Consider the following 25,055-nt stretch of genomic DNA (forward strand, 5'->3'; position numbering starts at 1 on the left):
AGGGGCTGGTGAGGGCTGAGCCGCGCCAGCTCCGTCGGCATCCCGCATGCCGGCGCCCGGCGGGGCGCAATTTGTGGGTATCGCTTCTCGGCCTTTTGGCTAAGATCAAGTGCTGCTTTTTGGAGGGATTTTTATTGCCAGGTTTTTAGTGGAGGCAACAGCGAACCTAAAGCGTGACCAGCAGGTGGCTTGACCGCCGCTGCCACGGGGCTAGCTGTTGTCTCCTTTTAGCGCTTTTTTTATTTTGGGTAGCCCTTGCAAGCCTAACGTGCAGGTTCGGGTGGCTTGACCGCCGTTCCCGCAGGGTGAGCTTGGGGTTTTATTTCCAGCTTTTATTAGTTTAGGCACCCAGCTGGGACACGTCGACTCCCTGCCCGGCTCCCGAGGACTCTCTTGCCCACCATCGCCAGGATGTCCGGGAGCCCACACAGGACCGTCGTAGTCATCCGGCATACAGCAGCCTTCAAGTGGACTCACCAGGAGGAACCGGAGAGTTTCCCGGAGAGACTGACCTTCATCCGGGAGGTGCTCTTCGGCCTCCTGGGACTTACCATGGAAGACATCATCTGTGTGCAGCGCAACCAGTCTTCGGCCTTCTTCTATGTGACTTGCACTACGGAAGAGGGCTACAAGAAGATGCTGGTTGCATGCAGCCGCTTGGAGGAAGAGCTTCGCCGGATGTACTATGACGTGGAGCCACTGTGGAAGCTGGACCGGAGAGTGATCACCGTCCACGTCTTGGACCCCTTTGTTCCAGCTGAAGCGGTGGCTGCCTTCCTGGGCAGGTTTGTCGACGTGGTCCCTGGGCACAGGGACGTGAGAGACCAGCTGGGTGTCTGGACTGGGCGCAGGCAGTTCCGGGTGTGCCTGCGCCCCGACGCTAGCTCCCCTGACGGGTATAGCCACCCACCTGCTCATTTTATGATAGGTCGTTGCAAGGGCTACCTTTTTTACTCCGGGCAACCCTCCTCCTGCCGCTTGTGCCACGGCCTGGGCCACACCGCGGACTCCTGTACCACCATGAAGTGCTGGAGATGCCTGGACGTCGGTCACTTGGCGAAGGACTGCAAGGGCCCCCTCCGGTGTAACCTGTGCAGAGGTGAGGACCATCTGGCTCGGAGCTGCCCTCAGCGCAAACCGTCCTGGGCCGACGCCGTTACCCGGGGCTCGGCTGTGGACGGGGCCCGACAGCAGGCACTGCCGGGCTGCGCTGAGATGCACGGGGGAGCCGAGAGGGGAGCTGGGAACACCGAGGCTCAGCCCTTCGCCAGTGCCGATGGGGAGTCCACGGCCTCCAGTGCTTCTGTGGAGTCCCCAGGTAAGGGTCCATTGGCCGTGGCTGAAAAGCGCGCAACCTCTCCCTCCAGGTTTGTCCAAAGCAGGAGGAGGAAGAAGGCCCGGAGGAACGAGAACACTGCTTTAGGCCGAGAAGCGATTTCCCCTTTTGAGCAGATGGACTTACTAAGTGTTCTGGTCTCCCCACTTGAGAGACGGTCTTATCCAGTGCAGCAGGACATTGCAAATGAATGTTCTTTTTTAGCCACTGTTGAGTCTGGGGGAGACCTTAGTTTTAATGGGGATATGTCTGAGGATGATAATGTTTTACCTTTTTAAAGATTTTAGATTTTCTGCTATATTTATGGATTTAATACTGTTTTAATGGGTGTTGTAATGTTTTGAGTAGTTTCATATTTTAAGATTTGTATGTTATAAGGTGTCTTGTATTATTATGGCAGTAATATGTTTTTGTTAATTATGCTGTTGGATTAAGTTTGTGGGTATAAATGGGTTTTGATATGTGCTATTTTGATTAGTATTGATGTGGGTTTGTTTTAGTTAGTATGTGGAAAATGTTGGGTTTTTATAGTTTTATGTGTTGTTCTTAGATTGTAAGCAGAAATGTTGAATAAAGATGAATTAAAAAAAAAAAAAAAATCTGTTCTTATCAGTTTAATATCTGATACGTCCCCCATGGAGGGGACCACATATTAAACGGATTTTTGGAACAGGGAGCCGGAAGTGGGGCTTGCCCCGTCCGCTCCACGCATCGACCCGGTATTGCAGTGCTTCCGGGAATGGTGCACCTCTACTGCCCCCTGTTGTCGAAAGGCAGAACTGACTGACTGACTGACTGACTGACTGACTGACTGACTGACTGACTGACTGACTGACTGAGTGAGTGAGTGAGTGACTAATAGACTGAGTGCTGTGAGGGGGGGGGCCCTGTCTGTGCGTGGCCCCCGTTTCCCGCCGTTTTTCTTTTTTTTTTTTTTTTTTTTTTTTTTTTTTTTTTTTTAAAGGAAGGTGACACACTGTTTGTGCGGTGGACAGCTGCGCTGAGGTAAGGCATGATGTCATCTTTGCCTTTTGAATTTCCCCTCATGTTTGTTAAAATGATTGCTGTCTTTTGAGAGGACAGGAGGACAGGGAGGAGTCGGGGCCCCGAGGACGGCGGCTGCGACGCCCCTGGGCATTCTACTCCGAGCGGGGGCGTCACGCAGGCCCGGCTAACGGCGACGGGCTTGGCGGCGGCCCCATATCGACTCGGGTCTCTCTTCATCCCGTATAAATCTTTCGCCTTTTACTAAAGATTTCCGTGGAGAGGGATAGCGATGAGTTCATGGTATTTTTGGAGGCTCTGCCCAAGCAGAGCTGCACTGCTGCTGTCAAAGGAAGACTGGGCCCGGCTTAGCGGCTGGCGTTAGGTGCCCGGTGGCGCGGCTGTGGTCTCCCTGGATCACGCGTGGACTCGCCGGGCGACACCTGCCAGAGGGGCTGGTGAGGGCTGAGCCGCGCCAGCTCCGTCGGCATCCCGCATGCCGGCGCCCGGCGGGGCGCAATTTGTGGGTATCGCTTCTCGGCCTTTTGGCTAAGATCAAGTGCTGCTTTTTGGAGGGATTTTTATTGCCAGGTTTTTAGTGGAGGCAACAGCGAACCTAAAGCGTGACCAGCAGGTGGCTTGACCGCCGCTGCCACGGGGCTAGCTGTTGTCTCCTTTTAGCGCTTTTTTTATTTTGGGTAGCCCTTGCAAGCCTAACGTGCAGGTTCGGGTGGCTTGACCGCCGTTCCCGCAGGGTGAGCTTGGGGTTTTATTTCCAGCTTTTATTAGTTTAGGCACCCAGCTGGGACACGTCGACTCCCTGCCCGGCTCCCGAGGACTCTCTTGCCCACCATCGCCAGGATGTCCGGGAGCCCACACAGGACCGTCGTAGTCATCCGGCATACAGCAGCCTTCAAGTGGACTCACCAGGAGGAACCGGAGAGTTTCCCGGAGAGACTGACCTTCATCCGGGAGGTGCTCTTCGGCCTCCTGGGACTTACCATGGAAGACATCATCTGTGTGCAGCGCAACCAGTCTTCGGCCTTCTTCTATGTGACTTGCACTACGGAAGAGGGCTACAAGAAGATGCTGGTTGCATGCAGCCGCTTGGAGGAAGAGCTTCGCCGGATGTACTATGACGTGGAGCCACTGTGGAAGCTGGACCGGAGAGTGATCACCGTCCACGTCTTGGACCCCTTTGTTCCAGCTGAAGCGGTGGCTGCCTTCCTGGGCAGGTTTGTCGACGTGGTCCCTGGGCACAGGGACGTGAGAGACCAGCTGGGTGTCTGGACTGGGCGCAGGCAGTTCCGGGTGTGCCTGCGCCCCGACGCTAGCTCCCCTGACGGGTATAGCCACCCACCTGCTCATTTTATGATAGGTCGTTGCAAGGGCTACCTTTTTTACTCCGGGCAACCCTCCTCCTGCCGCTTGTGCCACGGCCTGGGCCACACCGCGGACTCCTGTACCACCATGAAGTGCTGGAGATGCCTGGACGTCGGTCACTTGGCGAAGGACTGCAAGGGCCCCCTCCGGTGTAACCTGTGCAGAGGTGAGGACCATCTGGCTCGGAGCTGCCCTCAGCGCAAACCGTCCTGGGCCGACGCCGTTACCCGGGGCTCGGCTGTGGACGGGGCCCGACAGCAGGCACTGCCGGGCTGCGCTGAGATGCACGGGGGAGCCGAGAGGGGAGCTGGGAACACCGAGGCTCAGCCCTTCGCCAGTGCCGATGGGGAGTCCACGGCCTCCAGTGCTTCTGTGGAGTCCCCAGGTAAGGGTCCATTGGCCGTGGCTGAAAAGCGCGCAACCTCTCCCTCCAGGTTTGTCCAAAGCAGGAGGAGGAAGAAGGCCCGGAGGAACGAGAACACTGCTTTAGGCCGAGAAGCGATTTCCCCTTTTGAGCAGATGGACTTACTAAGTGTTCTGGTCTCCCCACTTGAGAGACGGTCTTATCCAGTGCAGCAGGACATTGCAAATGAATGTTCTTTTTTAGCCACTGTTGAGTCTGGGGGAGACCTTAGTTTTAATGGGGATATGTCTGAGGATGATAATGTTTTACCTTTTTAAAGATTTTAGATTTTCTGCTATATTTATGGATTTAATACTGTTTTAATGGGTGTTGTAATGTTTTGAGTAGTTTCATATTTTAAGATTTGTATGTTATAAGGTGTCTTGTATTATTATGGCAGTAATATGTTTTTGTTAATTATGCTGTTGGATTAAGTTTGTGGGTATAAATGGGTTTTGATATGTGCTATTTTGATTAGTATTGATGTGGGTTTGTTTTAGTTAGTATGTGGAAAATGTTGGGTTTTTATAGTTTTATGTGTTGTTCTTAGATTGTAAGCAGAAATGTTGAATAAAGATGAATTAAAAAAAAAAAAAAAATCTGTTCTTATCAGTTTAATATCTGATACGTCCCCCATGGAGGGGACCACATATTAAACGGATTTTTGGAACAGGGAGCCGGAAGTGGGGCTTGCCCCGTCCGCTCCACGCATCGACCCGGTATTGCAGTGCTTCCGGGAATGGTGCACCTCTACTGCCCCCTGTTGTCGAAAGGCAGAACTGACTGACTGACTGACTGACTGACTGACTGACTGACTGACTGACTGAGTGAGTGAGTGAGTGACTAATAGACTGAGTGCTGTGAGGGGGGGGGCCCTGTCTGTGCGTGGCCCCCGTTTCCCGCCGTTTTTCTTTTTTTTTTTTTTTTTTTTTTTTTTTTTTTTTTTTTAAAGGAAGGTGACACACTGTTTGTGCGGTGGACAGCTGCGCTGAGGTAAGGCATGATGTCATCTTTGCCTTTTGAATTTCCCCTCATGTTTGTTAAAATGATTGCTGTCTTTTGAGAGGACAGGAGGACAGGGAGGAGTCGGGGCCCCGAGGACGGCGGCTGCGACGCCCCTGGGCATTCTACTCCGAGCGGGGGCGTCACGCAGGCCCGGCTAACGGCGACGGGCTTGGCGGCGGCCCCATATCGACTCGGGTCTCTCTTCATCCCGTATAAATCTTTCGCCTTTTACTAAAGATTTCCGTGGAGAGGGATAGCGATGAGTTCATGGTATTTTTGGAGGCTCTGCCCAAGCAGAGCTGCACTGCTGCTGTCAAAGGAAGACTGGGCCCGGCTTAGCGGCTGGCGTTAGGTGCCCGGTGGCGCGGCTGTGGTCTCCCTGGATCACGCGTGGACTCGCCGGGCGACACCTGCCAGAGGGGCTGGTGAGGGCTGAGCCGCGCCAGCTCCGTCGGCATCCCGCATGCCGGCGCCCGGCGGGGCGCAATTTGTGGGTATCGCTTCTCGGCCTTTTGGCTAAGATCAAGTGTAGTATCTGTTCTTATCAGTTTAATATCTGATACGTCCCCCATGGAGGGGACCACATATTAAACGGATTTTTGGAACAGGGAGCCGGAAGTGGGGCTTGCCCCGTCCGCTCCACGCATCGACCCGGTATTGCAGTGCTTCCGGGAATGGTGCACCTCTACTGCCCCCTGTTGTCGAAAGGCAGAACTGACTGACTGACTGACTGACTGACTGACTGACTGACTGACTGACTGACTGACTGACTGAGTGAGTGAGTGAGTGACTAATAGACTGAGTGCTGTGAGGGGGGGGGCCCTGTCTGTGCGTGGCCCCCGTTTCCCGCCGTTTTTCTTTTTTTTTTTTTTTTTTTTTTTTTTTTTTTTAAAGGAAGGTGACACACTGTTTGTGCGGTGGACAGCTGCGCTGAGGTAAGGCATGATGTCATCTTTGCCTTTTGAATTTCCCCTCATGTTTGTTAAAATGATTGCTGTCTTTTGAGAGGACAGGAGGACAGGGAGGAGTCGGGGCCCCGAGGACGGCGGCTGCGACGCCCCTGGGCATTCTACTCCGAGCGGGGGCGTCACGCAGGCCCGGCTAACGGCGACGGGCTTGGCGGCGGCCCCATATCGACTCGGGTCTCTCTTCATCCCGTATAAATCTTTCGCCTTTTACTAAAGATTTCCGTGGAGAGGGATAGCGATGAGTTCATGGTATTTTTGGAGGCTCTGCCCAAGCAGAGCTGCACTGCTGCTGTCAAAGGAAGACTGGGCCCGGCTTAGCGGCTGGCGTTAGGTGCCCGGTGGCGCGGCTGTGGTCTCCCTGGATCACGCGTGGACTCGCCGGGCGACACCTGCCAGAGGGGCTGGTGAGGGCTGAGCCGCGCCAGCTCCGTCGGCATCCCGCATGCCGGCGCCCGGCGGGGCGCAATTTGTGGGTATCGCTTCTCGGCCTTTTGGCTAAGATCAAGTGTAGTATCTGTTCTTATCAGTTTAATATCTGATACGTCCCCCATGGAGGGGACCACATATTAAACGGATTTTTGGAACAGGGAGCCGGAAGTGGGGCTTGCCCCGTCCGCTCCACGCATCGACCCGGTATTGCAGTGCTTCCGGGAATGGTGCACCTCTACTGCCCCCTGTTGTCGAAAGGCAGAACTGACTGACTGACTGACTGACTGACTGACTGACTGACTGACTGACTGACTGACTGACTGAGTGAGTGAGTGAGTGACTAATAGACTGAGTGCTGTGAGGGGGGGGGCCCTGTCTGTGCGTGGCCCCCGTTTCCCGCCGTTTTTCTTTTTTTTTTTTTTTTTTTTTTTTTTTTTTTTTTAAAGGAAGGTGACACACTGTTTGTGCGGTGGACAGCTGCGCTGAGGTAAGGCATGATGTCATCTTTGCCTTTTGAATTTCCCCTCATGTTTGTTAAAATGATTGCTGTCTTTTGAGAGGACAGGAGGACAGGGAGGAGTCGGGGCCCCGAGGACGGCGGCTGCGACGCCCCTGGGCATTCTACTCCGAGCGGGGGCGTCACGCAGGCCCGGCTAACGGCGACGGGCTTGGCGGCGGCCCCATATCGACTCGGGTCTCTCTTCATCCCGTATAAATCTTTCGCCTTTTACTAAAGATTTCCGTGGAGAGGGATAGCGATGAGTTCATGGTATTTTTGGAGGCTCTGCCCAAGCAGAGCTGCACTGCTGCTGTCAAAGGAAGACTGGGCCCGGCTTAGCGGCTGGCGTTAGGTGCCCGGTGGCGCGGCTGTGGTCTCCCTGGATCACGCGTGGACTCGCCGGGCGACACCTGCCAGAGGGGCTGGTGAGGGCTGAGCCGCGCCAGCTCCGTCGGCATCCCGCATGCCGGCGCCCGGCGGGGCGCAATTTGTGGGTATCGCTTCTCGGCCTTTTGGCTAAGATCAAGTGTAGTATCTGTTCTTATCAGTTTAATATCTGATACGTCCCCCATGGAGGGGACCACATATTAAACGGATTTTTGGAACAGGGAGCCGGAAGTGGGGCTTGCCCCGTCCGCTCCACGCATCGACCCGGTATTGCAGTGCTTCCGGGAATGGTGCACCTCTACTGCCCCCTGTTGTCGAAAGGCAGAACTGACTGACTGACTGACTGACTGACTGACTGACTGACTGAGTGAGTGAGTGAGTGACTAATAGACTGAGTGCTGTGAGGGGGGGGGCCCTGTCTGTGCGTGGCCCCCGTTTCCCGCCGTTTTTCTTTTTTTTTTTTTTTTTTTTTTTTTTTTTTTTTAAAGGAAGGTGACACACTGTTTGTGCGGTGGACAGCTGCGCTGAGGTAAGGCATGATGTCATCTTTGCCTTTTGAATTTCCCCTCATGTTTGTTAAAATGATTGCTGTCTTTTGAGAGGACAGGAGGACAGGGAGGAGTCGGGGCCCCGAGGACGGCGGCTGCGACGCCCCTGGGCATTCTACTCCGAGCGGGGGCGTCACGCAGGCCCGGCTAACGGCGACGGGCTTGGCGGCGGCCCCATATCGACTCGGGTCTCTCTTCATCCCGTATAAATCTTTCGCCTTTTACTAAAGATTTCCGTGGAGAGGGATAGCGATGAGTTCATGGTATTTTTGGAGGCTCTGCCCAAGCAGAGCTGCACTGCTGCTGTCAAAGGAAGACTGGGCCCGGCTTAGCGGCTGGCGTTAGGTGCCCGGTGGCGCGGCTGTGGTCTCCCTGGATCACGCGTGGACTCGCCGGGCGACACCTGCCAGAGGGGCTGGTGAGGGCTGAGCCGCGCCAGCTCCGTCGGCATCCCGCATGCCGGCGCCCGGCGGGGCGCAATTTGTGGGTATCGCTTCTCGGCCTTTTGGCTAAGATCAAGTGTAGTATCTGTTCTTATCAGTTTAATATCTGATACGTCCCCCATGGAGGGGACCACATATTAAACGGATTTTTGGAACAGGGAGCCGGAAGTGGGGCTTGCCCCGTCCGCTCCACGCATCGACCCGGTATTGCAGTGCTTCCGGGAATGGTGCACCTCTACTGCCCCCTGTTGTCGAAAGGCAGAACTGACTGACTGACTGACTGACTGACTGACTGACTGACTGACTGAGTGAGTGAGTGAGTGACTAATAGACTGAGTGCTGTGAGGGGGGGGGCCCTGTCTGTGCGTGGCCCCCGTTTCCCGCCGTTTTTCTTTTTTTTTTTTTTTTTTTTTTTTTTTTTTTTTTAAAGGAAGGTGACACACTGTTTGTGCGGTGGACAGCTGCGCTGAGGTAAGGCATGATGTCATCTTTGCCTTTTGAATTTCCCCTCATGTTTGTTAAAATGATTGCTGTCTTTTGAGAGGACAGGAGGACAGGGAGGAGTCGGGGCCCCGAGGACGGCGGCTGCGACGCCCCTGGGCATTCTACTCCGAGCGGGGGCGTCACGCAGGCCCGGCTAACGGCGACGGGCTTGGCGGCGGCCCCATATCGACTCGGGTCTCTCTTCATCCCGTATAAATCTTTCGCCTTTTACTAAAGATTTCCGTGGAGAGGGATAGCGATGAGTTCATGGTATTTTTGGAGGCTCTGCCCAAGCAGAGCTGCACTGCTGCTGTCAAAGGAAGACTGGGCCCGGCTTAGCGGCTGGCGTTAGGTGCCCGGTGGCGCGGCTGTGGTCTCCCTGGATCACGCGTGGACTCGCCGGGCGACACCTGCCAGAGGGGCTGGTGAGGGCTGAGCCGCGCCAGCTCCGTCGGCATCCCGCATGCCGGCGCCCGGCGGGGCGCAATTTGTGGGTATCGCTTCTCGGCCTTTTGGCTAAGATCAAGTGTAGTATCTGTTCTTATCAGTTTAATATCTGATACGTCCCCCATGGAGGGGACCACATATTAAACGGATTTTTGGAACAGGGAGCCGGAAGTGGGGCTTGCCCCGTCCGCTCCACGCATCGACCCGGTATTGCAGTGCTTCCGGGAATGGTGCACCTCTACTGCCCCCTGTTGTCGAAAGGCAGAACTGACTGACTGACTGACTGACTGACTGACTGACTGACTGACTGACTGACTGACTGACTGAGTGAGTGAGTGAGTGACTAATAGACTGAGTGCTGTGAGGGGGGGGGCCCTGTCTGTGCGTGGCCCCCGTTTCCCGCCGTTTTTCTTTTTTTTTTTTTTTTTTTTTTTTTTTTTTTTTTAAAGGAAGGTGACACACTGTTTGTGCGGTGGACAGCTGCGCTGAGGTAAGGCATGATGTCATCTTTGCCTTTTGAATTTCCCCTCATGTTTGTTAAAATGATTGCTGTCTTTTGAGAGGACAGGAGGACAGGGAGGAGTCGGGGCCCCGAGGACGGCGGCTGCGACGCCCCTGGGCATTCTACTCCGAGCGGGGGCGTCACGCAGGCCCGGCTAACGGCGACGGGCTTGGCGGCGGCCCCATATCGACTCGGGTCTCTCTTCATCCCGTATAAATCTTTCGCCTTTTACTAAAGATTTCCGTGGAGAGGGATAGCGATGAGTTCATGGTATTTTTGGAGGCTCTGCCCAAGCAGAGCTGCACTGCTGCTGTCAAAGGAAGACTGGGCCCGGCTTAGCGGCTGGCGTTAGGTGCCCGGTGGCGCGGCTGTGGTCTCCCTGGATCACGCGTGGACTCGCCGGGCGACACCTGCCAGAGGGGCTGGTGAGGGCTGAGCCGCGCCAGCTCCGTCGGCATCCCGCATGCCGGCGCCCGGCGGGGCGCAATTTGTGGGTATCGCTTCTCGGCCTTTTGGCTAAGATCAAGTGTAGTATCTGTTCTTATCAGTTTAATATCTGATACGTCCCCCATGGAGGGGACCACATATTAAACGGATTTTTGGAACAGGGAGCCGGAAGTGGGGCTTGCCCCGTCCGCTCCACGCATCGACCCGGTATTGCAGTGCTTCCGGGAATGGTGCACCTCTACTGCCCCCTGTTGTCGAAAGGCAGAACTGACTGACTGACTGACTGACTGACTGACTGACTGACTGAGTGAGTGAGTGAGTGACTAATAGACTGAGTGCTGTGAGGGGGGGGGCCCTGTCTGTGCGTGGCCCCCGTTTCCCGCCGTTTTTCTTTTTTTTTTTTTTTTTTTTTTTTTTTTTTTTTTAAAGGAAGGTGACACACTGTTTGTGCGGTGGACAGCTGCGCTGAGGTAAGGCATGATGTCATCTTTGCCTTTTGAATTTCCCCTCATGTTTGTTAAAATGATTGCTGTCTTTTGAGAGGACAGGAGGACAGGGAGGAGTCGGGGCCCCGAGGACGGCGGCTGCGACGCCCCTGGGCATTCTACTCCGAGCGGGGGCGTCACGCAGGCCCGGCTAACGGCGACGGGCTTGGCGGCGGCCCCATATCGACTCGGGTCTCTCTTCATCCCGTATAAATCTTTCGCCTTTTACTAAAGATTTCCGTGGAGAGGGATAGCGATGAGTTCATGGTATTTTTGGAGGCTCTGCCCAAGCAGAGCTGCACTGCTGCTGTCAAAGGAAGACTGGGCCCGGCTTAGCGGCTGGCGTTAGGTGCCCGGTGGCGCGGCTGTGGTCTCCCTGGATCACGCGTGGACTCGCCGGGCGACACCTGCCAGAGGGGCTGGTGAGGGCTGAGCCGCGCCAGCTCCGTCGGCATCCCGCATGCCGGCGCCCGGCGGGGCGCAATTTGTGGGTATCGCTTCTCGGCCTTTTGGCTAAGATCAAGTGTAGTATCTGTTCTTATCAGTTTAATATCTGATACGTCCCCCATGGAGGGGACCACATATTAAACGGATTTTTGGAACAGGGAGCCGGAAGTGGGGCTTGCCCCGTCCGCTCCACGCATCGACCCGGTATTGCAGTGCTTCCGGGAATGGTGCACCTCTACTGCCCCCTGTTGTCGAAAGGCAGAACTGACTGACTGACTGACTGACTGACTGACTGACTGACTGACTGACTGACTGACTGACTGAGTGAGTGAGTGAGTGACTAATAGACTGAGTGCTGTGAGGGGGGGGGCCCTGTCTGTGCGTGGCCCCCGTTTCCCGCCGTTTTTCTTTTTTTTTTTTTTTTTTTTTTTTTTTTTTTTTTAAAGGAAGGTGACACACTGTTTGTGCGGTGGACAGCTGCGCTGAGGTAAGGCATGATGTCATCTTTGCCTTTTGAATTTCCCCTCATGTTTGTTAAAATGATTGCTGTCTTTTGAGAGGACAGGAGGACAGGGAGGAGTCGGGGCCCCGAGGACGGCGGCTGCGACGCCCCTGGGCATTCTACTCCGAGCGGGGGCGTCACGCAGGCCCGGCTAACGGCGACGGGCTTGGCGGCGGCCCCATATCGACTCGGGTCTCTCTTCATCCCGTATAAATCTTTCGCCTTTTACTAAAGATTTCCGTGGAGAGGGATAGCGATGAGTTCATGGTATTTTTGGAGGCTCTGCCCAAGCAGAGCTGCACTGCTGCTGTCAAAGGAAGACTGGGCCCGGCTTAGCGGCTGGCGTTAGGTGCCCGGTGGCGCGGCTGTGGTCTCCCTGGATCACGCGTGGACTCGCCGGGCGACACCTGCCAGAGGGGCTGGTGAGGGCTGAGCCGCGCCAGCTCCGTCGGCATCCCGCATGCCGGCGCCCGGCGGGGCGCAATTTGTGGGTATCGCTTCTCGGCCTTTTGGCTAAGATCAAGTGTAGTATCTGTTCTTATCAGTTTAATATCTGATACGTCCCCCATGGAGGGGACCACATATTAAACGGATTTTTGGAACAGGGAGCCGGAAGTGGGGCTTGCCCCGTCCGCTCCACGCATCGACCCGGTATTGCAGTGCTTCCGGGAATGGTGCACCTCTACTGCCCCCTGTTGTCGAAAGGCAGAACTGACTGACTGACTGACTGACTGACTGACTGACTGACTGACTGACTGACTGACTGACTGAGTGAGTGAGTGAGTGACTAATAGACTGAGTGCTGTGAGGGGGGGGGGCCCTGTCTGTGCGTGGCCCCCGTTTCCCGCCGTTTTTCTTTTTTTTTTTTTTTTTTTTTTTTTTTTTTTTTAAAGGAAGGTGACACACTGTTTGTGCGGTGGACAGCTGCGCTGAGGTAAGGCATGATGTCATCTTTGCCTTTTGAATTTCCCCTCATGTTTGTTAAAATGATTGCTGTCTTTTGAGAGGACAGGAGGACAGGGAGGAGTCGGGGCCCCGAGGACGGCGGCTGCGACGCCCCTGGGCATTCTACTCCGAGCGGGGGCGTCACGCAGGCCCGGCTAACGGCGACGGGCTTGGCGGCGGCCCCATATCGACTCGGGTCTCTCTTCATCCCGTATAAATCTTTCGCCTTTTACTAAAGATTTCCGTGGAGAGGGATAGCGATGAGTTCATGGTATTTTTGGAGGCTCTGCCCAAGCAGAGCTGCACTGCTGCTGTCAAAGGAAGACTGGGCCCGGCTTAGCGGCTGGCGTTAGGTGCCCGGTGGCGCGGCTGTGGTCTCCCTGGATCACGCGTGGACTCGCCGGGCGACACCTGCCAGAGGGGCTGGTGAGGGCTGAGCCGCGCCAGCTCCGTCGGCATCCCGCATGCCGGCGCCCGGCGGGGCGCAATTTGTGGGTATCGCTTCTCGGCCTTTTGGCTAAGATCAAGTGTAGTATCTGTTCTTATCAGTTTAATATCTGATACGTCCCCCATGGAGGGGACCACATATTAAACGGATTTTTGGAACAGGGAGCCGGAAGTGGGGCTTGCCCCGTCCGCTCCACGCATCGACCCGGTATTGCAGTGCTTCCGGGAATGGTGCACCTCTACTGCCCCCTGTTGTCGAAAGGCAGAACTGACTGACTGACTGACTGACTGACTGACTGACTGACTGACTGACTGACTGACTGAGTGAGTGAGTGAGTGACTAATAGACTGAGTGCTGTGAGGGGGGGGGCCCTGTCTGTGCGTGGCCCCCGTTTCCCGCCGTTTTTCTTTTTTTTTTTTTTTTTTTTTTTTTTTTTTTTAAAGGAAGGTGACACACTGTTTGTGCGGTGGACAGCTGCGCTGAGGTAAGGCATGATGTCATCTTTGCCTTTTGAATTTCCCCTCATGTTTGTTAAAATGATTGCTGTCTTTTGAGAGGACAGGAGGACAGGGAGGAGTCGGGGCCCCGAGGACGGCGGCTGCGACGCCCCTGGGCATTCTACTCCGAGCGGGGGCGTCACGCAGGCCCGGCTAACGGCGACGGGCTTGGCGGCGGCCCCATATCGACTCGGGTCTCTCTTCATCCCGTATAAATCTTTCGCCTTTTACTAAAGATTTCCGTGGAGAGGGATAGCGATGAGTTCATGGTATTTTTGGAGGCTCTGCCCAAGCAGAGCTGCACTGCTGCTGTCAAAGGAAGACTGGGCCCGGCTTAGCGGCTGGCGTTAGGTGCCCGGTGGCGCGGCTGTGGTCTCCCTGGATCACGCGTGGACTCGCCGGGCGACACCTGCCAGAGGGGCTGGTGAGGGCTGAGCCGCGCCAGCTCCGTCGGCATCCCGCATGCCGGCGCCCGGCGGGGCGCAATTTGTGGGTATCGCTTCTCGGCCTTTTGGCTAAGATCAAGTGTAGTATCTGTTCTTATCAGTTTAATATCTGATACGTCCCCCATGGAGGGGACCACATATTAAACGGATTTTTGGAACAGGGAGCCGGAAGTGGGGCTTGCCCCGTCCGCTCCACGCATCGACCCGGTATTGCAGTGCTTCCGGGAATGGTGCACCTCTACTGCCCCCTGTTGTCGAAAGGCAGAACTGACTGACTGACTGACTGACTGACTGACTGACTGACTGACTGACTGACTGACTGACTGAGTGAGTGAGTGAGTGACTAATAGACTGAGTGCTGTGAGGGGGGGGGCCCTGTCTGTGCGTGGCCCCCGTTTCCCGCCGTTTTTCTTTTTTTTTTTTTTTTTTAAAGGAAGGTGACACACTGTTTGTGCGGTGGACAGCTGCGCTGAGGTAAGGCATGATGTCATCTTTGCCTTTTGAATTTCCCCTCATGTTTGTTAAAATGATTGCTGTCTTTTGAGAGGACAGGAGGACAGGGAGGAGTCGGGGCCCCGAGGACGGCGGCTGCGACGCCCCTGGGCATTCTACTCCGAGCGGGGGCGTCACGCAGGCCCGGCTAACGGCGACGGGCTTGGCGGCGGCCCCATATCGACTCGGGTCTCTCTTCATCCCGTATAAATCTTTCGCCTTTTACTAAAGATTTCCGTGGAGAGGGATAGCGATGAGTTCATGGTATTTTTGGAGGCTCTGCCCAAGCAGAGCTGCACTGCTGCTGTCAAAGGAAGACTGGGCCCGGCTTAGCGGCTGGCGTTAGGTGCCCGGTGGCGCGGCTGTGGTCTCCCTGGATCACGCGTGGACTCGCCGGGCGACACCTGCCAGAGGGGCTGGTGAGGGCTGAGCCGCGCCAGCTCCGTCGGCATCCCGCATGCCGGCGCCCGGCGGGGCGCAATTTGTGGGTATCGCTTCTCGGCCTTTTGGCTAAGATCAAGTGTAGTATCTGTTCTTATCAGTTTAATATCTGATACGTCCCCCATGGAGGGGACCACATATTAAACGGATTTTTGGAACAGGGAGCCGGAAGTGGGGCTTGCCCCGTCCGCTCCACGCATCGACCCGGTATTGCAGTGCTTCCGGGAATGGTGCACCTCTACTGCCCCCTGTTGTCGAAAGGCAGAACTGACTGACTGACTGACTGACTGACTGACTGACTGACTGACTGACTGACTGACTGACTGAGTGAGTGAGTGAGTGACTAATAGACTGAGTGCTGTGAGGGGGGGGGCCCTGTCTGTGCGTGGCCCCCGTTTCCCGCCGTTTTTCTTTTTTTTTTTTTTTTTTTTTTTTTTTTTTTTTTTAAAGGAAGGTGACACACTGTTTGTGCGGTGGACAGCTGCGCTGAGGTAAGGCATGATGTCATCTTTGCCTTTTGAATTTCCCCTCATGTTTGTTAAAATGATTGCTGTCTTTTGAGAGGACAGGAGGACAGGGAGGAGTCGGGGCCCCGAGGACGGCGGCTGCGACGCCCCTGGGCATTCTACTCCGAGCGGGGGCGTCACGCAGGCCCGGCTAACGGCGACGGGCTTGGCGGCGGCCCCATATCGACTCGGGTCTCTCTTCATCCCGTATAAATCTTTCGCCTTTTACTAAAGATTTCCGTGGAGAGGGATAGCGATGAGTTCATGGTATTTTTGGAGGCTCTGCCCAAGCAGAGCTGCACTGCTGCTGTCAAAGGAAGACTGGGCCCGGCTTAGCGGCTGGCGTTAGGTGCCCGGTGGCGCGGCTGTGGTCTCCCTGGATCACGCGTGGACTCGCCGGGCGACACCTGCCAGAGGGGCTGGTGAGGGCTGAGCCGCGCCAGCTCCGTCGGCATCCCGCATGCCGGCGCCCGGCGGGGCGCAATTTGTGGGTATCGCTTCTCGGCCTTTTGGCTAAGATCAAGTGTAGTATCTGTTCTTATCAGTTTAATATCTGATACGTCCCCCATGGAGGGGACCACATATTAAACGGATTTTTGGAACAGGGAGCCGGAAGTGGGGCTTGCCCCGTCCGCTCCACGCATCGACCCGGTATTGCAGTGCTTCCGGGAATGGTGCACCTCTACTGCCCCCTGTTGTCGAAAGGCAGAACTGACTGACTGACTGACTGACTGACTGACTGACTGACTGACTGACTGACTGACTGACTGACTGACTGAGTGAGTGAGTGAGTGACTAATAGACTGAGTGCTGTGAGGGGGGGGGCCCTGTCTGTGCGTGGCCCCCGTTTCCCGCCGGTTTTCTTTTTTTTTTTTTTTTTTTTTTTTTTTTTTTTAAAGGAAGGTGACACACTGTTTGTGCGGTGGACAGCTGCGCTGAGGTAAGGCATGATGTCATCTTTGCCTTTTGAATTTCCCCTCATGTTTGTTAAAATGATTGCTGTCTTTTGAGAGGACAGGAGGACAGGGAGGAGTCGGGGCCCCGAGGACGGCGGCTGCGACGCCCCTGGGCATTCTACTCCGAGCGGGGGCGTCACGCAGGCCCGGCTAACGGCGACGGGCTTGGCGGCGGCCCCATATCGACTCGGGTCTCTCTTCATCCCGTATAAATCTTTCGCCTTTTACTAAAGATTTCCGTGGAGAGGGATAGCGATGAGTTCATGGTATTTTTGGAGGCTCTGCCCAAGCAGAGCTGCACTGCTGCTGTCAAAGGAAGACTGGGCCCGGCTTAGCGGCTGGCGTTAGGTGCCCGGTGGCGCGGCTGTGGTCTCCCTGGATCACGCGTGGACTCGCCGGGCGACACCTGCCAGAGGGGCTGGTGAGGGCTGAGCCGCGCCAGCTCCGTCGGCATCCCGCATGCCGGCGCCCGGCGGGGCGCAATTTGTGGGTATCGCTTCTCGGCCTTTTGGCTAAGATCAAGTGTAGTATCTGTTCTTATCAGTTTAATATCTGATACGTCCCCCATGGAGGGGACCACATATTAAACGGATTTTTGGAACAGGGAGCCGGAAGTGGGGCTTGCCCCGTCCGCTCCACGCATCGACCCGGTATTGCAGTGCTTCCGGGAATGGTGCACCTCTACTGCCCCCTGTTGTCGAAAGGCAGAACTGACTGACTGACTGACTGACTGACTGACTGACTGAGTGAGTGAGTGAGTGACTGACTGAGTGAGTGAGTGAGTGACTAATAGACTGAGTGCTGTGAGGGGGGGGGCCCTGTCTGTGCGTGGCCCCCGTTTCCCGCCGTTTTTCTTTTTTTTTTTTTTTTTTTTTTTTTTTTTTTTTAAAGGAAGGTGACACACTGTTTGTGCGGTGGACAGCTGCGCTGAGGTAAGGCATGATGTCATCTTTGCCTTTTGAATTTCCCCTCATGTTTGTTAAAATGATTGCTGTCTTTTGAGAGGACAGGAGGACAGGGAGGAGTCGGGGCCCCGAGGACGGCGGCTGCGACGCCCCTGGGCATTCTACTCCGAGCGGGGGCGTCACGCAGGCCCGGCTAACGGCGACGGGCTTGGCGGCGGCCCCATATCGACTCGGGTCTCTCTTCATCCCGTATAAATCTTTCGCCTTTTACTAAAGATTTCCGTGGAGAGGGATAGCGATGAGTTCATGGTATTTTTGGAGGCTCTGCCCAAGCAGAGCTGCACTGCTGCTGTCAAAGGAAGACTGGGCCCGGCTTAGCGGCTGGCGTTAGGTGCCCGGTGGCGCGGCTGTGGTCTCCCTGGATCACGCGTGGACTCGCCGGGCGACACCTGCCAGAGGGGCTGGTGAGGGCTGAGCCGCGCCAGCTCCGTCGGCATCCCGCATGCCGGCGCCCGGCGGGGCGCAATTTGTGGGTATCGCTTCTCGGCCTTTTGGCTAAGATCAAGTGGATTTTACGCTCTTTTTACTGCTTTTAAAGGATTGCGTCGGGTTTTTTAGAGGAAGGCACGGTGACCCTAATGCGTGACCAGTAGGTGGCTTGACCGCCGCTGCCACGGGGCGACCCGTGCCTTCCTTTTAGCCTTTTATCCCTGCTTTTATTTTTGTTTTTATTAGGCTGGGGATCCCGCAGTGGCTGGTGGCCTGTCCGCCGCCCTGTTGGGTGAACTGGTGTTTTTATTTTTTAGGTGTTTTTATAGTTTAGTGATCCTCGGCTCATCCCGGATTGGCGGACGGCGACAGGACCACGGCGGACGTCGGGACCACGGCGGCAGGAGGACTCTGCTCCAGGAACGACGTCGGTGGACCATCCCGGATGGCGACGGCCGGCGGTGCAGCGAGGAAGCCCTTCAGCGGGCCGTGGCTGGTAGCAGGTGGTGGCCTGCGTAATACCGCCCGGTTCTGCTGGAGGGCCGAAGGGGAGGTAGGCACCTTCCCCGACCGCCTGGCCTTCATCCGGGAGGTGGCCTTCGGGGAGCTGGGCCTCCGCATGGAGGACATTCTTTGTGTACAGCGGAATGGCCCCTTCCAGTTCTTCGAGGTCACCCTGTCCACCGACGAGGGTTACAGCAAGGTCCTGGAGCGGAGCAAGGAGAGGGCCCAGCACCCTCTCCTGGGACGATACACCATCGAGCCGCTGTGGTGGCCCGACAAGCGGGTAATAACTGTCCATTGTTTTAACCCGCATGTGACCGCCGAAGCCGTCCGCCAGTTCCTGAACAAGTATGTGGACCTTCTTCCTGGCCACAAGGAGATTCGGGATGAGCTGGGGATCTGGACTGGTCGACGCCAGTTCCAGGCCCGCCTGCGCCCGGACGCTAATGGCGCGGGCGGTTTTAGTCATCCCCCAGCCTATTTTAATCTACAGGGCAATAAGGCTTACTTGTTTTATTCCGGACAGCCTCCCTTCTGCCGACAGTGTCACAGCTTCGGACACACTCTGGAGGGATGCGCCAACTTACGCTGCCGCAACTGCCTGGAGTCGGGGCACATGGCCAGGGACTGCAAGGGCCCCCGTCGCTGCATCTACTGCAACGGCGAGGACCATCTGGCTCGTTCCTGCCCTAAGAAGAAAACGACGTATGCTGACGCTCTGTCGGGTAATGGAGCTGTCGGCAAGGAGAGTGGTGGGGGAGTGCAAGCCCCCACATTAGGGCAGGAACAGCCGGCGACGGGGGCAGGAGGAGAAGCCCTGGCCGAGGTGGAGGAGGCCCCAGCGACAGCGATGCAGGAGGGGTCTCCAGTCCTGGCTCCAGGTGTTAGCAGCAGGAGGAGAAAGAGCGGCGCATCCCCCCGGAGGAGGAAGAAGAGCAGAAGGGAGGCACAACCCGACGCTTCCAGCCCTCCGGCTGCCACCTTGCCAGCAGTGGCGGCCGGGGACCAAGGCCGAGAGAGTCCCCCCTCCCCGACGTTGGGGGCCCCCCAGCCGGTGTGGGACCTGGGACAGTCCCCTGCGCCCCCCCAGGAGTACAGTATTGTGCAGGACAAAGCAAATGAACAGGAGTACCTGGGGGGGCTGGAACTGGGGGGCCTTTTGGGTTTGACTGAGGAGGGGGGGCAGTAATGCGGTATTGTTTTTAATGGCTGGCTTTTATTATTTTATTGTGTTGTTTTTAATTGTATTTTACCTTTTTAACATTTCATGGCCAATTTTAATATTGTCACCTTGAATGTCAGGGGTTTGAGGAACGTTTTAAAGCGCACATCTGTTTTTAATCAGCTGGCATCTTCTCCCTTCAGCATTTGTTTTCTGCAGGAAGTCCACCTCCGGGACCAGCGGGACGAGGCTCTCTTTTCACGACAATGGAAGAGGGGTAGATCCTACTGGAGCGTAGGTGGTGTCCACTCCTCAGGCGTCGGGATCCTTTTTGGCGACCGCGCCTTTGAAGAAGTAAGATCGTTTACCGTTCTTCAAGGTAGGGTTTTGGGAGTGGACGCCACATGGAGGGGACAGCGCCTCCGGGCCATATGTGTCTACGCTCCAGTGGAGGCCTCATCCCGTATAACTCTCTTTGAAGAGTTGTCCCCGTTCTGTGTCACAGATCGACACTTGATTTTAGGAGGGGACTTTAACATCTCGTTGGAGGGTAGACAGGATGTCAGCTCTGGGCACTTTCGCCATTTTATTCGTTCCTTTAAACTTGTTGATGGTTTTAAGACATGCAACCCCAGCATGCCGGGCTTCACCTGGCATAATAGTCGCGGAGCCAGCAGTCGCATCGACTACATTTTAGCTTCACCCCCCGTTGTTTTTAAAAAGGTGTCCCTCTCCCCACAGTGGCCCACTGACCACTTGGCAGTGGAGGCCACTGTTTCCATAGACGCCCCTGAATGTGGGGGCGGCTATTGGAAAATGAACCTGCAGATCCTGGAGGAGAGCGATTTTAGACACCTTTTTTTAGATCACTTCTCCGAGTGGCAGAAGGACAAGCCTACCTTCCCCTCCGTGGCTGAATGGTGGGAGAGTGTGAAGGATAGGATCCGAACCTTCTCCATGCAGTACAGCAAGCAGCGCAGGATGGAGAAGAAATTCTCCATTCTGCAGCTGGAGAGAAGGTTGCGGGATGAATACGCCGCTCACAACAACGGGGGCGCCATCGACCACGAGCGACTGCTTGGCATAAAGGGTGAGCTGAGGCGCCTGCATGAACAGGCTGCCTCGGCCCTAATGCTCCGCGACAAAATGTGCCTGTGGGAAAACAATGAAAAGTGCAACGCCTTTTTTTTCCAGAGAGCCAGGGAAGCCCGGGAGGAGAAGAGCTTTGTCTCTCTCCGTGCCTCAAACGGCGACACGGCAACGACAACATCAGACATGCTGGAGGTTGCTAAACTGTTCTATTTTAATCTTTTTAAGGTTAGGGACACGGACCCGGTTGCAGGGGAGCGGTTCCTAGATAATATCTCACCTTGTCTTCCCAGTGACATTCGGGACGGCTTAGAAGCCCCCATCACCTTGGCCGAGCTGACCGCAGTGCTTGGCAGGATGAACCGCCGCAAGGTACCGGGCCTTGACGGACTCCCGGTGGAATTTTATTCCACCTTTTGGGATGTCCTCGGGCCGGAATTACTGCAGGTTGTAGAGGATGTTCAGCGCCGGGGTTTGCTCACTAGGAGCATGAGGTCAGGGGTTCTTTCCCTGTTGCACAAGAAGGGTGATCGTGCCGACCTTGGCAACTGGAGGCCCCTGACCATGCTTTGTGTAGACACAAAGCTCATCGCAAAGACCCTTACCGAACGCCTGAAGAAGGCCATGGCTCATCTGGTTCACAGCGATCAGACGTGTGGAGTACCGGGTCGATCGGCGACGTGGAACCTCCATCTCATCCGCGACGCCATCGCCTGGGTGGAGGACAGGAACCTCCCTCTCCTGCTGGTCAGCTTGGACCAGGAGAAAGCCTTTGACCGGGTAGATCACCGCTTCCTGTTTCAAGTATTGGGTAAGTTTGGCTTTGGACCCAATTATCTGGGGTGGTTACACACTTTGTATAATGAAGTTGGAAGCCATGTTGTTATCAATGGCTTCCTGAGTGACTTGGTGCCCCAGGTGAGTGGAGTGAGGCAGGGATGTCCCCTCTCCCCCCTCCTCTACGCGCTCTATATAGAGCCGCTGGCGTGCGCCATTCGCGCCCACCCCGGGGTCGATGGCCTTCTTATCCCAGGAAGTCGGGGGAAAACTGTTAAACTGACCCAGTATGCAGACGACACCACCCTTTTCGTCTGCTCGGATCAGTCTCTCGGTCATGCCATGAGCCTTGTTCATGCGTTCGGTAGGGCCTCCGGCGCGACGCTCAACCTCAGTAAGTCGGTGGCCAAGTATTTCGGCAGCTGGAAGGCGAGGGAGGACGTCGCAGGTGGTCTCACCCTCTGTGACGGACCTCTCAAAGTGTTGGGGGTCAACTTCCTTTCGGATGGTGCCGCCCGTTTGAACTGGGAGGAGCGGTTGGCGATCGCCAGGCGGAAGATCGGACTGTGGAAGTCCAGGTCCCTGTCCTTCCAAGGTAAGGTTTTAGCCTTAAAAGTGGATATTCTTCCCACCCTGCTCTACCTTGCACATGTGTACCCTTTGCCCCGCTTCATGCGCAGAGGCCTGACGAAGGACGTTTTCAACCTCGTCTGGGGGGGCAGGTACGAGTACGTGCGTAGGGAAGTGATGTATCTCGGAAAGGACAGTGGGGGGAGGGATGTTATTGACTTTCCTCTCAAGCTTGACTGCCTGTTCTTCTCGCAGCTCTGCACGCGCCTGGCAGCTCCCCTCGAGCACCCCCATCAGCACTTTGTGCGTCTGTGGCTGGCTCTCCCCATGAGACGTCTGGTGGCGTCGTGGACCAACCTCGGCCCCAAGGCTGAGACCCTGCCGGCCCACTACAGCCACGCTGTCAAGTGGAGTAAGTCTTTTCCGGCAGGTGTCAAGACAGAGGCCTTGACCAAGCATAGAGCGCTTTATAGGGCTTTGCTTGGTCATAGGGATACTCGGGCCATGCTGGGCCTGGAGGAAGGCACATGGGCGAGAATCCAGCCTAAGGGTTTGGATCATAGGCTGCAGGACCTGAACTGGCAGTGCCTTCATGGTAAGCTGCCAGTCAGGGACGTCTTACATAGGCATAAGCTGACCAGACACCCCCGCTGCCCCAGGCCCGAGTGCAGCGAGGATGAGACCATCAGGCACGTGTTTTGGGACTGTGGGCATGCACAGAGAGTTTGGGGGTTGGTAGCGGGCCTGTGTGGACGTGTGGACCCGCAGCCCGGTCTGACCTACGACAAGGTGTTGAAGGGGTGGGACCCCAAGCTCCATAACCCCTTCGGCCCCTGGATGTGGCTGCTGGTCAGCATTACCAAGCGAGAGCTGTGGAATGCTAGGACCGCGCTCATCCGCAGAGGGGTTCATCTGGAGGCACAAGGGGTATTCCGTAAAATCCGGGCCGACTTGGGTTTCAGGATGGAGACTGACGTCATCCAGCGGGGCTATCACGAGGCCAAGGAGAGGTGGAAGGGCCTCTTTTGGCTTTAGCCCCGTTTCGTTTAGGTGGTGACGCTCCATTCTACAGGGTTTGATGTGACACACCTTTCTGAAGCACACTGGAGATACTTCGGGTTTTAGGTGAGTGTGCTTTGTTTTTTTTTTGCGTGTGTTGTATTCAAAATGGTTTTATCTAACAGCATGTGCATAATTAATTGAGCACGGTTTTTGGTTGATCATTTTTAGCACCTATTTATTCATATTAACAATAACTGTATTTATTAACATTTTACTCTGGTTTGTTGTGCTGCTTTTTAAATGATTGACCTTGTTTTTATTCCCGAGGTGCTGATTTTACGTGTGTGGAAATGTATGACCCTGTCCCAACCTGACCCTGGTGTAGAGGTTGGAGGTCGCCGGGTGTGTTCCTCCTTTAATGGTTTTAGGTTTTAATAGCTGGCATTTAAGGTGGCATTTTATTTGTGTAAATGGCCATTTAATTGTAATTGTGTTTTAATTGATATTGTAATGACATTTTTTGGTGGTTTTATAGTTTTGTGTTTTATTGCAGTTCTGGAGATGTTTTGTTTAATATTGTTTTAATAATGGTTTGTTTTGTATAGCATATATAAGTAGCACTGTGTTGAGAATGTTTTAGCCTTTTATAAAGTATTTATGGATCTGTATTTGTGAACCAAAAAGGCTGTTTTATTATGTCTTGATGACAGTGCAAATTGATGTTTATATGCTTTGTATATTTGTGTGATTTTAATTGTTGTGCAGAACTGTATAATAAAGTAAAAAAAAAAAAAATCTGTTCTTATCAGTTTAATATCTGATACGTCCCCCATGGAGGGGACCACATATTAAACGGATTTTTGGAACAGGGAGCCGGAAGTGGGGCTTGCCCCGTCCGCTCCACGCATCGACCCGGTATTGCAGTGCTTCCGGGAATGGTGCACCTCTACTGCCCCCTGTTGTCGAAAGGCAGAACTGACTGACTGACTGACTGACTGACTGACTGACTGACTGACTGACTGACTGACTGACTGAGTGAGTGAGTGAGTGACTAATAGACTGAGTGCTGTGAGGGGGGGGGCCCTGTCTGTGCGTGGCCCCCGTTTCCCGCCGGTTTTCTTTTTTTTTTTTTTTTTTTTTTTTTTTTTTTTAAAGGAAGGTGACACACTGTTTGTGCGGTGGACAGCTGCGCTGAGGTAAGGCATGATGTCATCTTTGCCTTTTGAATTTCCCCTCATGTTTGTTAAAATGATTGCTGTCTTTTGAGAGGACAGGAGGACAGGGAGGAGTCGGGGCCCCGAGGACGGCGGCTGCGACGCCCCTGGGCATTCTACTCCGAGCGGGGGCGTCACGCAGGCCCGGCTAACGGCGACGGGCTTGGCGGCGGCCCCATATCGACTCGGGTCTCTCTTCATCCCGTATAAATCTTTCGCCTTTTACTAAAGATTTCCGTGGAGAGGGATAGCGATGAGTTCATGGTATTTTTGGAGGCTCTGCCCAAGCAGAGCTGCACTGCTGCTGTCAAAGGAAGACTGGGCCCGGCTTAGCGGCTGGCGTTAGGTGCCCGGTGGCGCGGCTGTGGTCTCCCTGGATCACGCGTGGACTCGCCGGGCGACACCTGCCAGAGGGGCTGGTGAGGGCTGAGCCGCGCCAGCTCCGTCGGCATCCCGCATGCCGGCGCCCGGCGGGGCGCAATTTGTGGGTATCGCTTCTCGGCCTTTTGGCTAAGATCAAGTGTAGTATCTGTTCTTATCAGTTTAATATCTGATACGTCCCCCATGGAGGGGACCACATATTAAACGGATTTTTGGAACAGGGAGCCGGAAGTGGGGCTTGCCCCGTCCGCTCCACGCATCGACCCGGTATTGCAGTGCTTCCGGGAATGGTGCACCTCTACTGCCCCCTGTTGTCGAAAGGCAGAACTGACTGACTGACTGACTGACTGACTGAGTGAGTGAGTGAGTGACTAATAGACTGAGTGCTGTGAGGGGGGGGGCCCTGTCTGTGCGTGGCCCCCGTTTCCCGCCGTTTTTTTTTTTTTTTTTTAAAGGAAGGTGACACACTGTTTGTGCGGTGGACAGCTGCGCTGAGGTAAGGCATGATGTCATCTTTGCCTTTTGAATTTCCC

General features: G+C 55.2%; 30 non-coding genes and 3 pseudogenes across 30 annotated transcripts; all 33 read left to right on the forward strand.

Annotated features, from left to right (window-relative positions):
- Window positions 1-1,863: 1,863 nt before the first annotated feature.
- LOC140586022 (U2 spliceosomal RNA) lies at window positions 1,864-2,089 on the forward strand (annotated as a pseudogene).
- A 451-nt stretch (window positions 2,090-2,540) lies between these two features.
- Window positions 2,541-2,654, forward strand: LOC140586171 (U5 spliceosomal RNA). The gene has a single exon (XR_011988035.1). It is a non-coding gene; the product is annotated as a U5 spliceosomal RNA (small nuclear RNA).
- Window positions 2,655-4,633: 1,979 nt separating this feature from the next.
- On the forward strand, window positions 4,634-4,859 carry LOC140586023 (U2 spliceosomal RNA; annotated as a pseudogene).
- Window positions 4,860-5,298: 439 nt separating this feature from the next.
- LOC140586172 (U5 spliceosomal RNA) lies at window positions 5,299-5,412 on the forward strand. Its single transcript, XR_011988036.1, has one exon. It is a non-coding gene; the product is annotated as a U5 spliceosomal RNA (small nuclear RNA).
- Window positions 5,413-5,607: 195 nt separating this feature from the next.
- LOC140585760 (U2 spliceosomal RNA) lies at window positions 5,608-5,799 on the forward strand. Its single transcript, XR_011987698.1, has one exon. It is a non-coding gene; the product is annotated as a U2 spliceosomal RNA (small nuclear RNA).
- A 446-nt stretch (window positions 5,800-6,245) lies between these two features.
- On the forward strand, window positions 6,246-6,359 carry LOC140586174 (U5 spliceosomal RNA). The gene has a single exon (XR_011988038.1). It is a non-coding gene; the product is annotated as a U5 spliceosomal RNA (small nuclear RNA).
- A 195-nt stretch (window positions 6,360-6,554) lies between these two features.
- Window positions 6,555-6,746, forward strand: LOC140585771 (U2 spliceosomal RNA). The gene has a single exon (XR_011987709.1). It is a non-coding gene; the product is annotated as a U2 spliceosomal RNA (small nuclear RNA).
- Window positions 6,747-7,194: 448 nt separating this feature from the next.
- LOC140586175 (U5 spliceosomal RNA) lies at window positions 7,195-7,308 on the forward strand. Its single transcript, XR_011988039.1, has one exon. It is a non-coding gene; the product is annotated as a U5 spliceosomal RNA (small nuclear RNA).
- A 195-nt stretch (window positions 7,309-7,503) lies between these two features.
- LOC140585782 (U2 spliceosomal RNA) lies at window positions 7,504-7,695 on the forward strand. The gene has a single exon (XR_011987720.1). It is a non-coding gene; the product is annotated as a U2 spliceosomal RNA (small nuclear RNA).
- A 427-nt stretch (window positions 7,696-8,122) lies between these two features.
- On the forward strand, window positions 8,123-8,236 carry LOC140586176 (U5 spliceosomal RNA). The gene has a single exon (XR_011988040.1). It is a non-coding gene; the product is annotated as a U5 spliceosomal RNA (small nuclear RNA).
- A 195-nt stretch (window positions 8,237-8,431) lies between these two features.
- On the forward strand, window positions 8,432-8,623 carry LOC140585793 (U2 spliceosomal RNA). The gene has a single exon (XR_011987731.1). It is a non-coding gene; the product is annotated as a U2 spliceosomal RNA (small nuclear RNA).
- Window positions 8,624-9,055: 432 nt separating this feature from the next.
- On the forward strand, window positions 9,056-9,169 carry LOC140586177 (U5 spliceosomal RNA). The gene has a single exon (XR_011988041.1). It is a non-coding gene; the product is annotated as a U5 spliceosomal RNA (small nuclear RNA).
- Window positions 9,170-9,364: 195 nt separating this feature from the next.
- LOC140585805 (U2 spliceosomal RNA) lies at window positions 9,365-9,556 on the forward strand. The gene has a single exon (XR_011987743.1). It is a non-coding gene; the product is annotated as a U2 spliceosomal RNA (small nuclear RNA).
- Window positions 9,557-10,004: 448 nt separating this feature from the next.
- Window positions 10,005-10,118, forward strand: LOC140586178 (U5 spliceosomal RNA). The gene has a single exon (XR_011988042.1). It is a non-coding gene; the product is annotated as a U5 spliceosomal RNA (small nuclear RNA).
- A 195-nt stretch (window positions 10,119-10,313) lies between these two features.
- On the forward strand, window positions 10,314-10,505 carry LOC140585808 (U2 spliceosomal RNA). Its single transcript, XR_011987745.1, has one exon. It is a non-coding gene; the product is annotated as a U2 spliceosomal RNA (small nuclear RNA).
- Window positions 10,506-10,933: 428 nt separating this feature from the next.
- Window positions 10,934-11,047, forward strand: LOC140586179 (U5 spliceosomal RNA). Its single transcript, XR_011988043.1, has one exon. It is a non-coding gene; the product is annotated as a U5 spliceosomal RNA (small nuclear RNA).
- A 195-nt stretch (window positions 11,048-11,242) lies between these two features.
- Window positions 11,243-11,434, forward strand: LOC140585809 (U2 spliceosomal RNA). Its single transcript, XR_011987746.1, has one exon. It is a non-coding gene; the product is annotated as a U2 spliceosomal RNA (small nuclear RNA).
- A 448-nt stretch (window positions 11,435-11,882) lies between these two features.
- On the forward strand, window positions 11,883-11,996 carry LOC140586180 (U5 spliceosomal RNA). The gene has a single exon (XR_011988044.1). It is a non-coding gene; the product is annotated as a U5 spliceosomal RNA (small nuclear RNA).
- Window positions 11,997-12,191: 195 nt separating this feature from the next.
- LOC140585810 (U2 spliceosomal RNA) lies at window positions 12,192-12,383 on the forward strand. The gene has a single exon (XR_011987747.1). It is a non-coding gene; the product is annotated as a U2 spliceosomal RNA (small nuclear RNA).
- Window positions 12,384-12,831: 448 nt separating this feature from the next.
- On the forward strand, window positions 12,832-12,945 carry LOC140586181 (U5 spliceosomal RNA). The gene has a single exon (XR_011988045.1). It is a non-coding gene; the product is annotated as a U5 spliceosomal RNA (small nuclear RNA).
- A 195-nt stretch (window positions 12,946-13,140) lies between these two features.
- Window positions 13,141-13,332, forward strand: LOC140585811 (U2 spliceosomal RNA). The gene has a single exon (XR_011987748.1). It is a non-coding gene; the product is annotated as a U2 spliceosomal RNA (small nuclear RNA).
- A 442-nt stretch (window positions 13,333-13,774) lies between these two features.
- On the forward strand, window positions 13,775-13,888 carry LOC140586182 (U5 spliceosomal RNA). Its single transcript, XR_011988046.1, has one exon. It is a non-coding gene; the product is annotated as a U5 spliceosomal RNA (small nuclear RNA).
- Window positions 13,889-14,083: 195 nt separating this feature from the next.
- On the forward strand, window positions 14,084-14,275 carry LOC140585812 (U2 spliceosomal RNA). Its single transcript, XR_011987749.1, has one exon. It is a non-coding gene; the product is annotated as a U2 spliceosomal RNA (small nuclear RNA).
- A 432-nt stretch (window positions 14,276-14,707) lies between these two features.
- Window positions 14,708-14,821, forward strand: LOC140586183 (U5 spliceosomal RNA). The gene has a single exon (XR_011988047.1). It is a non-coding gene; the product is annotated as a U5 spliceosomal RNA (small nuclear RNA).
- Window positions 14,822-15,016: 195 nt separating this feature from the next.
- LOC140585813 (U2 spliceosomal RNA) lies at window positions 15,017-15,208 on the forward strand. Its single transcript, XR_011987750.1, has one exon. It is a non-coding gene; the product is annotated as a U2 spliceosomal RNA (small nuclear RNA).
- A 449-nt stretch (window positions 15,209-15,657) lies between these two features.
- LOC140586185 (U5 spliceosomal RNA) lies at window positions 15,658-15,771 on the forward strand. The gene has a single exon (XR_011988049.1). It is a non-coding gene; the product is annotated as a U5 spliceosomal RNA (small nuclear RNA).
- A 195-nt stretch (window positions 15,772-15,966) lies between these two features.
- LOC140585814 (U2 spliceosomal RNA) lies at window positions 15,967-16,158 on the forward strand. The gene has a single exon (XR_011987751.1). It is a non-coding gene; the product is annotated as a U2 spliceosomal RNA (small nuclear RNA).
- Window positions 16,159-16,612: 454 nt separating this feature from the next.
- LOC140586186 (U5 spliceosomal RNA) lies at window positions 16,613-16,726 on the forward strand. The gene has a single exon (XR_011988050.1). It is a non-coding gene; the product is annotated as a U5 spliceosomal RNA (small nuclear RNA).
- A 195-nt stretch (window positions 16,727-16,921) lies between these two features.
- Window positions 16,922-17,113, forward strand: LOC140585815 (U2 spliceosomal RNA). The gene has a single exon (XR_011987752.1). It is a non-coding gene; the product is annotated as a U2 spliceosomal RNA (small nuclear RNA).
- Window positions 17,114-17,560: 447 nt separating this feature from the next.
- On the forward strand, window positions 17,561-17,674 carry LOC140586187 (U5 spliceosomal RNA). The gene has a single exon (XR_011988051.1). It is a non-coding gene; the product is annotated as a U5 spliceosomal RNA (small nuclear RNA).
- A 5,989-nt stretch (window positions 17,675-23,663) lies between these two features.
- On the forward strand, window positions 23,664-23,876 carry LOC140586039 (U2 spliceosomal RNA; annotated as a pseudogene).
- Window positions 23,877-24,322: 446 nt separating this feature from the next.
- Window positions 24,323-24,436, forward strand: LOC140586188 (U5 spliceosomal RNA). Its single transcript, XR_011988052.1, has one exon. It is a non-coding gene; the product is annotated as a U5 spliceosomal RNA (small nuclear RNA).
- A 195-nt stretch (window positions 24,437-24,631) lies between these two features.
- LOC140585816 (U2 spliceosomal RNA) lies at window positions 24,632-24,823 on the forward strand. The gene has a single exon (XR_011987753.1). It is a non-coding gene; the product is annotated as a U2 spliceosomal RNA (small nuclear RNA).
- The last annotated feature ends 232 nt before the right edge of the window (window positions 24,824-25,055 follow it).

The sequence above is a fragment of the Paramormyrops kingsleyae genome, unplaced genomic scaffold (genome assembly GCF_048594095.1).
Source record: "Paramormyrops kingsleyae isolate MSU_618 unplaced genomic scaffold, PKINGS_0.4 ups35, whole genome shotgun sequence".
NCBI lineage: Eukaryota > Metazoa > Chordata > Actinopteri > Osteoglossiformes > Mormyridae > Paramormyrops > Paramormyrops kingsleyae.